The sequence below is a fragment of the Rhinatrema bivittatum genome, chromosome 9 (assembly GCF_901001135.1).
Source record: "Rhinatrema bivittatum chromosome 9, aRhiBiv1.1, whole genome shotgun sequence".
In the NCBI taxonomy this organism is placed as follows: domain Eukaryota; kingdom Metazoa; phylum Chordata; class Amphibia; order Gymnophiona; family Rhinatrematidae; genus Rhinatrema; species Rhinatrema bivittatum.
The window spans coordinates 57,920,944-57,933,389 of record NC_042623.1 but is presented as its reverse complement, the minus strand read 5'-3'; positions in this window follow the sequence as shown (position 1 = coordinate 57,933,389).

The window sequence follows — 12,446 nt, the reverse complement described above, 5'->3', positions numbered from 1 at the left end:
AGTTCGGCAAGGGGGTCAGCAGTCCACGGAGGGACTTTCTTCTGCCTTCCCTGAGGGGGAGTACAGCTCACCTGGTGGGCAGCTTGGAGGGGAGTCGGACCACGCCTGCAGGAAGTGATAGGCCCCGTTTCCCCTCAGCGCGGGAACGGCGGCCATTTTGTTGGCTGACTCGGAGGCAGCTCTTTCTGAGGAGGACGTAGACGGACCGCTCCAGATTTCCTCTCACAGTATGGGGTTTTTGAGCGCAGCGGACCAGGGCAAGCAAGGGGACGACGCCTCGGGGGGCCCCCATCAGCAGTTCCATCTTTTTCGCCAGAATTCGTCGTTTTAATGCACAAGGCATTTTTACAGAGCAGAGATTCGGGCCTTGGAAATTGGGGACCCCCTCCCCCCAAACTGGCCTGCTTGACCCAGCATTCGAAGGGGGACCCTCCCTTGGGGAGGGCTTCTTTGCTTTCAGGGGATGCGGTGTCTGCTCGCCCCCCCCCCCCCCCCATGGCCCCTGCGCCACTGCAGCAGCCGTCGGGGGATTCATGGCAGGACCCAGATGCGGACGATCCCTCCCTGGCGACCCAGGTAGAGGGCGACGACCCGAGGGTCCTCCGCATTTTTCAAGCAGCAGAGTTGGATGATCTCATCCATCACATCCTGCAGGAAATGGACATCGACCCTCCTCCGGATCCTGTGGCTCAGGATCCGAAGATCAAGAAGGGGGATCCTCTGCTAGCGGGCGTATGACCCCTAGCGAAAGCCTTTCCCACGCATCACAACATCTTGCAATTGATTTCAAGGGAGTGGGATACTCCTGAGGCCAATCTTCGAGTCGGACGAGCCATGGAAAAGTTATACCCTCTGCCTACGGACTTCCTGGAGATCCTTAAAGTTCCTGCGGTTGATTCGGCGGTATCCGTGGTCACGAAGCATACCACCATCCCGGTCACGGGTGGGACGGCGTTGAAGGATGTCCAGGATCGCAAGCTTGAGGTGTATCTTCGAGGTCTCAGCACCCGGACAGAGCTCGGGCTCTGCGCGCTCAGGTAACAGGTTTCATGGCACTCGTCGCTCCCACGGCATGGGACTATCTTTAGGTGGTGGGAACCATGGCTTCAACCATCGATTTGGTACCGTGGGCCTTCGCTCATCTCAGGCCTCTCCAGAGGTCCCTGCTTTCGCGATGGAACCCAGTGTTGAGAGATTTTCAGGCAGTGCTGCCCATTCGGGGTGTTGTCTTGTTCAGCCTACAGTGGTGGCTGGACCCTCAACGATTGGCTCAGGGAGTGTCTCTGCAGAACCCGGATTGGGTGGTCATCACCACGGATGCCAGCCTCACCGGCTGGGGGGCGGTCTGTCAGGACAGGTCTCTCCAAGGCCGATGGACGGTGGAACAGTCAACTTGGCCCATCAATCGGCTGGAAACCAGAGCAGTCCGTCTAGCGCTGCAGGGGTTCTACCCACTGGTACGCAGTCGAGCAGTTCGGATTCTCTCGGACAATGCAACCACAACGTACATCAATCGCCAGGGCGGCACCAGAAGCCATCTAGTCTCGTTGGAGACCGACGAGTTGATGGTGTGGGCGGAGCTACACTTACAGCATCTAGCGGCTTCGCACTAGCGGGCGTGGACAACGTACAGGCGGATTTTCTCAGCCGGCAACACCTGGATCCCGGAGAGTGGGAACTCTCAGAGGACGCAATGCGGAGGATAGTGCAGCGTTGGGGGATGCCCCATGTGGATCTAATGGCAACCGCGACGAATGCAAAGGCCGCCCGTTTCTTCAGCCGCAGGCGAGAGCGCGGCGCGGAAGGAGTCGACGCGCTGGTTCTTCCCTGGCCTCGACAGTGTCTCCTGTATGTCTTTCCTCCGTGGCCTCTAGTGGGCAAGGTCATCCGATGGATAGAGACGCATCAAGGTCCGGTGATCCTAGTTGCACCGGAGTGGCTTCGACGACCATGTTTTGCAGATCTTCTCAATCTGACAGTAGAGGGCCCTCTTCGGCTCAGTCATCTACCACGTCTCCTTCGCCAAGGACCAATATTTTTCAAGGAGGCAGATCGCTTCTGTCTTGCGGCTTGGCTTTTGAGAGGCGTCAATTAAGACGGCGCGGATATCCAGAATCTGTCATCTCGACGCTCCTGAAAGCTCGGAAGACATCCACGTCGGTTACCTATGTCAGAGTATGGAAGGTTTTTGAGGAATGGTGTGAGTCAAAAGCGATTCTGCCAATGAAGGCCTCGGTGACACACGTGCTTTCCTTCCTACAGGCTGGTCTGGATTTGGGCCTGGCCTATAATTCTCTTCATGTGCAGGTGGCGGCGTTGGGAGCCTTCCTACGTAGTAACGACAGGGGGCTCCTGGCCTCACATCCGGATATCCTACGCTTTCTAAAGGGGGTAATACACTTGAAGCCTCCAATTAGACCGCCTTGTCCTTCATGGAATCTGAATTTGGTCCTCTGGGCTCTATGTGGACCACCTTTTGAGCCTCTGAGTACGGCCACAGACAAGGATGTCACCCTCAAGACCATCTTCCTGGTGGCGATCAGCTCGGCACGTCGGATCTCCGAACTACAAGCTCTATCATGTCTGGAGCCATACCTTCGTTTCACGCCAGGGGGAGTATCCCTGCGGACAGTTCCATCGTTTCTGCCGAAGGTGGTCTTGGCTTTCCATCTCAACCAATCGATAGAGCTTCCATCATTTGTATCCTCTGATTCGTCTGACCTGCGTCGTCTGGATGTCCGACGTTCCTTGATACATTATTTAGAGGTCACCAATGATTTTCGACTCTCCGACCATTTGTTTGTCCTTTGGTCGGGGCCCAGGAAGGGTTGCATGGCATCCAAGCAATCAATCGCTCGCTGGCTGAAGGGAGCAATTATAGCTGCGTACATCGGAGTGGGTAAGTCTCCACCCTTAGCTGTTAAGGCGCATTCTCTCCGCGCTCAGGCGACGTCGTGGGCGGAAAGTTCTTCAGTATCTTCTCAGGAAATCTGTAGGGCGGCCACATGGAAGTCGCTCCACACTTTCGCAAGACATTATCGTCTGGAAGTCAGCGCGCCATCTCACGGTCAGCTTGGAGACAGGGTCATACGGGCAGGGCTGTCCGCGACCCACCCATGATGGGGAAGCTTTGGTACATCCCACCGTCTGGAATGATCCTGGTACGTATAGGTAAAAGAAAATTATTCCTTACCTGCTAATTTTCGTTCCTGTAGTACCATGGATCATTCCAGACCCCCCCCTTGCTTGGGGGTTCTTTTGTGGGTCATCCCTGCTTTCCTGTCTTCACAATATTTTCACTCCGTATCTCTAACTACTGCGAGCTGTGTCTTGAACACAGTACTGTTTGCAAGTTCTCAGTTACAAGTTTTGAGTACAAGTTAGTTGCTCTTACTTACAGCTGTTGTTTTTCTCTACATTTTGAGATTAATTGATCCCTCTGGTTCTGTCTCTTCTCGTCTTGGCTTTGCTAGTCCAGTTACTGAGGATTGAGACAGGGGAGGCATGGCTATATAGGTCCTCCCCTGAGAGTTTTTGGTTCTGACTCCATCTGCTGGACGGGACGGGGGACATAACCCACCGTCTGGAATGATCCATGGCACTACAGGAATGAAAATTAGCAGGTAAGGAATAATTTTCTTTTAGCCTTTCCCTCTCCACCAGTGATTTAACTTGTGGCAAATGTAAGAGTTTCCCTGACTCCCCACCCCTGCCAGCCCCCTCCTAAATGGCCCTGGCTGCTGGGGCTGCCTTACAAGTATACTACTGTAGGCAGCGCCATGCGTTACTACTGTTGTTGCTGTCAAGTCAACGCATGGTGTTGCCAAGAGCGGTACGCTTGTACTATGGTGCCAGCAGTCGCGGCCACTTAGGGCGTGATGAGGGAAGCAGGAGGGGGAATGCTCACATTTGCCACACATTGAATCGCCGGGTGGTTGCTGGCCCACTATGTTTTTAAAAACTTTTCTGAGGGGGAGGGGAGAGGGAGAGCTGACCCGAGCTTGTACCGGCAGTATTTAGAAGTCACTATTTACCTGGATAATTCCAAGGTTATCCGGATAAATGCCTTTGAACATCGACCTCCTGTTTCCACACTGCTGACCAAGAGGACCTTTGTCAGAGGATTTTATGCTGGTAAACACACTTGTATCTGCATAAAACTGGCCTTTGAAAATTGTCCCCTTCGGTGTGGGTAAACGTGCATGCTGTTTCGTAAAGCGCTTACTTTTGTCCACAGAGAAAGTAGACGAGGTCCGGTTGGGGTGATGGACAGCAGACACCGTGATTTCATTTTTAAATTGCTGCATGTTCTTTATCCCTTCTGCAAAGCTAAGTCTGGCAACCTTAGTGCGTGCATCAGCAGATTTTCACCAAGAAATTACCAAGGGGGGCGTTTCCCTTACAAAATGAGCAAGTGAGCCCTCGCAGTCAGCCCAAGGAGTGTAAACATCACTCCCCTCAATCAAGGTCTGTAAATCCTTTGCCTCCAAACCCTTCAAATACTTGAAGCAAAACCATCACTGGCTCAGCTAAGGCCTTGTGGGGATAATGTTCAGACTGTCTGCACTGGGGCAAGATTCGTGGAATTTGCATCAACTTTCAAAGCAAAAGTGTGTACATGCTCTTGCGTCGAAGCTTGCTGCAGTTGTAAAGGATCCATGGACATCTGTCCCTGTGTTTTTTGCATTATTATCCTTCCCCCCCAACCTAAATGCTCCTCCACTCCCCCTTGAACCCCATCTCTCAGTATGGCTAAATGAACACACAGTGTAGAGCTATATCCATGCTTTTATATGCATGGGGGCACCCATGCATATAAATGCATGCATTTACTTAAAAAATGGTCTTCCTCACAGCCTAGAGATCAGACCTTTTTAAGTTAATAATATACTTTTTTAAAATCACGTTCACAAAGTAGGACAATAAAAGATCATCATTTGAGGTAAACTGTACTTGAACGTTTCTTTTTTAACTGCTTTGACCAAATAGTGAAAGAAAAGAGTGAGGCGAGGACCTGCGGGGATGGTACAGGCGGTGTAAATGCTGCAGATTATGGACGGCAGTCTGCCATAGGCACCCCCTTCTCTCTGGCAGGCACTGCTTACATATTGTCAGTAAATTCATGCAGAAATGTTCAGGTTATTAGTGATTTGCACGACAGGCTACATTTTCAATAGATGCCTAACTGCCAAAGTACATGCGTGACTTTCAACCTGCACAAACTTGTCGATCATAAACACTGTGCACCTGGATACATTTAGGTCCATATTCCGGCTAACTTTGGAGATATATTCATTGGTGAAACCCGCACTATTAAGTATAACTTTAGGTCAGCTCTTTGGCCTGACCAAACTTCACCGGCTAAGTCATCTGGCTACCTCAGAAGATTGGAGATAGCTGGTTAATTTAGCTGGCTAACCCAACTCCTCCCGGTTATGCCCTCGGAATGCCCCTAACTTGGCCGGCTAAATTCTTGCCACCTAACTTACTAGGTGGCTAGAATTTAGCTGCTTATTTGCCCAAATATTCAATTAACTGGCTAACTTCTGAGTTAACCAGCTAAATGCTTTGAATATGGACCTCGTTGTTTGAATATTGTCTTGTTATGTGGATGAAAGTACACGTAAGCGATGTAGCACAAATGGACTAATGTACACGTACATAGATTTGTAGCATGGCCAGTGTGCTGCAACAGAAGATGGCGTTACCGATTTGAATGTCTGTGAAATTTTGCTGAGCGAGACACCTGTGTGACAGGGAGCCCATGAAAAGGATCTCTGGAATAAGGTTGGCTCAGTCTCTTTGGCTAGTGACAAAGTCTGGAACTACTCTGAACGAAGAGCCAACATCTTACCCTCTCCAGCAAGAATGACTTCAGCAAGGGGACTGGGTGCTGAAAATAGAACTGAAGGGTAATGGGGTGATCTCCCATAACACAGCAGACAGGAAGAAGAAGCAAAAAATACAGAATCAAAATGTTAGCTGGGAAGTCTGTGTTGCAATATGGAAAAAATGCCTTTGTGCTCATGTAGAGAGCCGCCTGCAAGGCGCTGTTTCCTCCTTATAAGATTATGGCTGTGAGAGACATCAGTTGGTATTATGTAAGTGATTTCTGTAGACCTGGCCTGATTTCCAACAAGCAGCAGGATGTGTCACGCTTATGATCTGTCCTCCATCAAACCTCCACATACAGTGATTGATATTACTAGGATTTACACATTCACTATGTTCACCTCCCACATTCCAGTTCTAAAATACTCTAACTTCACATCCAAAACAACTAGAACCGAAACTGTGAACTCATGCTACAGATCTCTCATTCCTATCATGACTTCCCCATTTACGCAAATCATGGGTTTAATGACATTCTCCATCCTTCTACTGAACACACAATCACTACTAAAAAAAAAGCCATACTATTAGGGGATATCCTTACTGATGAGTCCCCTGACATATGTGCAATAACAGAGACCTGGCTCAAAAGCTCTGATGTCTCCATTATAAACCAACTACCAACAGAATCATATGATATATTCTCAATTCCAAGACCCAAAAAGAAAGGAGGGGGACTCTTACTGGCAGCAAAAAAGAAATTCAAACTCTCTCTGCAACCCAGCTTACCCCCACACAAGATCAAAATTGGGTTATTTAAATCGAAGAACCTTCAAATTTGCCTAATTTATGCACCCCCGGGCATATTAGAAAAAAACCCTTCATCCCTTACGGAATATATTACTAAATACATTAACATCAACATACCCACCATCATCCTAGGTGACCTTAACCTACACTTCGACCGCTCTCCTCTCACTCCTGCATGTGAAGCAATTAGCTCTACCCTTAGGGCTATTGGATTTAAACAAACTATTTCAGGCCCAATGCATAATGCAGGCCATACACTGGATGTGATATTCACGAACTCTCTTATCCTCTCGGACCCTCCTCAATGCACACCCATACCATGGTCAGACCACTACCGAGTAGACACTAACTGCACAGTCAACGGTAATTACCACCTTACACACCCGAAATATAGAACTATTGAATTCAGAAAAAAATGCCAAATGGAAGACATCATTGAAGCTCTCACAGAAGATATCCATAAATTAGATCTCACTGATGCCAACTCAGCTTGTCTGACCTGGCATAAACTCACCAGCTGCATTGCTGATCGACTCTGCCCTTTAATAACAAAAGAGATCAACGCAGAGAAGAAAGATAAAAAACCATGGTACACCACGGACCTCAGAAATATGAAACGCGAACTCCGTAAACTGGAAAAAAAAATGGATTAGAAACCATGACTCATCTCATCTTCAAAAATTCAAATCACTACTTCACAGGTATCGTAAATCAATGGATGAAGCCAAGAAAAACTATTACACAACAAAAATTCATCAATACCAATTCAATCCACGTGCCCTCTTCCAATACGTCTCTAACATTATCTCCCCATCAACTAACATCTACCCTGAAACTGAAGATAAAAAGAAATGTGAAAAATTAGCCTCCTATTTCCAGGACAAGATATCCAAAATCATGGTGCGATTTAACTCACCTTCACTATCAGTAAACCTATCGCCCACAAGCACCACAAGCTCTTCTCCCATACTCTCAAATTTTGAAACATCCACTGCATCAGAAATTGAAGCAATACTAAAAAAAATCAAACCTGCCTTACACCCAATCGATATCATGCCAACTAAAACACTACTTGCCATTCCTACTAGGATAGCCCCTGCTATATCTAACATCATCAACAAATCCATAACTGATGGGGTTTTTCCTATGCAACTCAAGCACGCTATAATAAAGCCCACTCTCAAAAAACCTGATCTGGATCCCTCTGAGCCGGCTAACTATCGGCCAGTCTCGAACCTCCCGTTTCTGTCAAAAATCCTAGAAAAAGTCATAAACAAGCAACTCACAGACTTTCTAGACGAAAATCAATTACTCTTCCCTTCACAATATGGATTCCGGAAGAACCATAGCCCCGAAACCCTGCTTGTTTCCCTTTCAGACTCCATACTACAAACCATTGATTCCGGTCACTCTTATCTTCTTGCTCTACTTGATATCCCATTGGCATTTGACACAGTAAACCACAATACCCTCCTCTCCCTCCTCTCACAAATTGGCATCACTGGCACTGCATTATGCTGGATCCAATCTTTCCTGAAAGATAGGACATACAGTGTCAAGATGGGACACCAAACATCAAAACCCAGAAGGCTATCACAAGGTGTCCCACAGGGGTCCTCACTTTCATCAACTCTATTCAACGTTTATCTATCTCCTCTTTGTAAACTGCTGGTTAAATTGGATCTTCGTCATTTCATATATGCCGATGACGTACAGATCCTCATTCCCATCAATGATTCACTGGCTAATGCACTAAAAACTTGGGATTCTGCTCTTGCTGAAATAACAAATCTACTCATGGAAAACTTTCTTGCAATAAACACTAACAAGACCGAACTCCTCATCATCACGCCACACAAGAACTCCACTGCTAACACCTCACCTATGATAACAGCAGCCCATCCACAATTACAGCATGTCCGCAGCCTTGGGGTCATGATTGATAATCACTTTTCCTTAAAGAATTTCATCTCGTCTACAATTAAAAATGGCTTCTTTAAATTACATACCCTGAAAAGAATTAAACCCCTACATGCTCAGGACTTCCGGACAGTGTTACAAGCAACTATTCTACCAAAAATAGACTACTGTAACGCATTACTTCTAGGTCTACCAAAAAACACGATTCTACCATTACAGATGCTGCAAAATGCTGCTGCTCGCTTAATTACCAATACTCGACGACACGAACACATCACCCCAGCCCTCATGTATCTGCATTGGCTCCCTGTAACTTACAGAATCACTTTTAAAGTACTCTCACTCATCCATAAATCTATCCACAACCAAGAGATGCAATGGTTTTCTGATCAGTTTATATTCCGCACATCTAACAGACCAATAAGAAATATCCACCAAGCCAAACTAACCTCTCATCCACTCAAACACATCAAACACGTTTCCACAAGAGAACGTTCTTTTTCCATTGCTGGTATCAACATCTGGAACAATATGCCTTTGGACTTGCGTCTCAAATCCTGCCACAAAACTTTCAAACAAAACCTCAAAACATGGTTGTTTGTACAGGCTTTCTATCAATGAACAAGGACTAACATTAAAATTCAGTATTCTTATATTATTTTTCACCTGCTACATGTTCTGGTCATGTTCTTCTCACTCTCCATGTTTGTTTCACCCTGCTAATCCCACTGTTCCTCTCTCCCCATCCTTCCCATGTTTGCAATCTCTGTGAATCAACTTGAACTGGTCATCAATGTTTCCTCCAATAGATTAATGGCTTAAGTTACTCTCACGATTAATTATTTAAATTAAACATACATGGTCGATTATAGTTACAATAGTTATAGTTTGGTCTATAGAAACATTATTTTTGTAAAGCCTCAAGCTGCGAATTGTTTACTTACCCTATAAACTGTTATATGTAAAAGCTGTTGCTAACTTATATTTAATTTACTGTTTACTTATTGTATAAACTGTTTGATGTAAAGCCTGTTGCTAAAATTAATGTTTACTGTAAACCGAGGTGATGTATAACTATATGTACCGCGGTATATAAGAACCTCTAAATAAATAAATATCATTCAAGGTACTTTGCCAATATTATCTTAATAGAGAGCGTCTTCATGGCCAAAGTTTTGCTGAAGGATATCCCGAATGTGCAATTTGAAAATGATTCTCATCATGCTGTATAGGGGCCCTTCCTAGGCCTTACTTTGGTATGGGGTGCAGGTTTGGACCACAGAAGGATGGCTTCAGGAAGGATATTGAAGAACTGGAAAAGGGCAACATAAGAACATAAGAAAATGCCATACTAGGTCAGACCAAGGGTCCATCAAGCCCAGCATCCTGCTTCCAACAGTGGCCAATCCAGGCCACAAGAACCTGGCAAGTACACAAAAAACTAAGTCTATTCCATGTTACCATTGCTAATGGCAGTGGCTATTCTCTAGGTGAACTTAATAGCAGGTAATGGACTTCTCCTCCAAGAACTTATCCAATTCTTTTTTAAACACAGCTATACTAACTGCACTAACCACATCCTCTGGCAACAAATTCCAGAGTTTAATTGTGCGTTGAGTAAAAAAGAACTTTCTCCGATTAGTTTTAAATGTGCCCCATGCTAACTTCATGGAGTGCCCCCTAGTCTTTCTACTATCCGAAAGAGTAAATAACCGATTCACATCTACCCGTTCTAGACCTCTCATGATTTTAAACACCTCTATCATATCCCCCCTCATTCGTCTCTTCTCCAAGCTGAAAAGTCCTAACCTCGTTGGTCTTTCCTCATAGGGGAGTTGTTCCATTCCCCTTATCATTTTGGTAGCCCTTCTCTGTACCTTCTCCATCGCAATTATATCTTTTTTGAGATGCGGCGGCCAGAATTGTACACAGTATTCAAGGTGCGGTCTCACCATGGAGCGATACAGAGGTATTATGACATTTTCTGTTTTATTCACCATTCCCTTTCTAATAATTCCCAACATTCTGTTTGCTTTTTTGACTGCCGCAGCACACTGAACCGACAATTTCAATGTGTTATCCACTATGACACCTAGATCTCTTTCTTGGGTTGTAGCACCTAATATGGAACCCAACATTGTGTAATTATAGCATGGGTTATTTTTCCCTATATGCATCACCTTGCACTTATCCACATTAAATTTCATCTGCCATTTGGATGCCCAATTTTCCAGTCTCACAAAGTCTTCCTGCAATTTATCACAATCTGCTTGTGATTTAATTACTCTGAACAATTTTGTGTCATCTGCAAATTTGATTATCTCACTCGTCGTATTTCTTTCCAGATCATTTATAAATATATTGAAAAGTAAGGGTCCCAATACAGATCCCTGAGGCACTCCACTGTCCACTCCCTTCCACTGAGAAAATTGTCCATTTAATCCTACTCTCTGTTTCCTGTCTTTTAGCCAGTTTGCAATCCAGGAAAGGACATCGCCACCTATCCCATGACTTTTTACTTTTCCTAGAAGCCTTTCATGAGGAACTTTGTCAAACGCCTTCTGAAAATCCAAGTATACTATATCTACCGGTTCACCTTTATCCACATGTTTATTAACTCCTTCAAAAAAATGAAGCAGATTTGTGAGGCAAGACTTGCCCTGGGTAAAGCCATGCTGACTTTGTTCCATTAAACCATGTCTTTCTATATGTTCTGTGATTTTGATGTTTAGAACGCTTTCCACTATTTTTCCTGGCACTGAAGTCAGGCTAACCGGTCTGTAGTTTCCCGGATCGCCCCTGGAGCCCTTTTTAAATATTGGGGTTACATTTGCTATCCTCCAGTCTTCAGGTACAATGGATGATTTTAATGATAAGTTACAAATTTTTACTAATAGGTCTGAAATTTCATTTTTTAGTTCCTTCAGAACTCTGGGGTGTATACCATCCGGTCCGGGTGATATCAAAAGGTTGCCATCGGATTTACAATACATGGGGAGGGTAATTTTCAAAGAAAGGAAAATCTGTTGAGTATTTTTTACCTGCAGACTTTCCACTGATCTATGAAAACAACAGTACATGTATTCTTTGGTTTTAAAAATGAGCCGTGACAATGCGCACCAGCTTGCTGGCACAGAGTTGCACCTGCTATTAGGCAAGGCATAACTTGTGCGAATTAATTTAAACAAATGCTTTTGAAAATCAAAAGTGCATATGTAAACACAAACTCTCCCCCACCCAAACGCCTCTCTCTTTTTTATGCACATAAAAGTATGTGCAAACTTGAATTCCATGCATACATATTTGTGTGAAAAGACTGGCAAATTTTCTAATGAGCTGTCGACATGCACAAAACAGAGTTTATATGCGCATAGAGGGTGTCAAAAATCAGACCCTTAGCGGATCATTTTGTAACATTGCGCACAAGTTAACCTGAAAATATGTGCATAGTGACATCAATTTTCATAGCTTCTGTGCACAAGTCCGCTTTGGAAATTAGCCAGGCATAACTGTATGCCTGCAATTTATACCAGCTGTTTTGCTAGTTTTGCCAAGAGAATTTACATCCCTACATTTTCAAATAAAGAATGATGTGCAAGTCCCAACCCTGCCCACATTCCACCTCGGAACACCTCTCACTTCTGTGCTTAAACAACCCAACTTTCAAAACTGTCCACTGTAAACACGTTTTATAAACTGTGTGGCAAGAACGGCACTGTTGATAAAAATATTGGGGTAGATTTTCAAAGGGTTCGGCGCGTAAGATACGCACGCAACCCTCAAAAACCTACCCCTGCCTCCCCCTGTGCGCGCCGAGCCTATCTTGCATAGGCTCAGCGGCACGCGCAAGCCCCGAGACGCGCGCAAGCCCCAGGGCTTCGAAT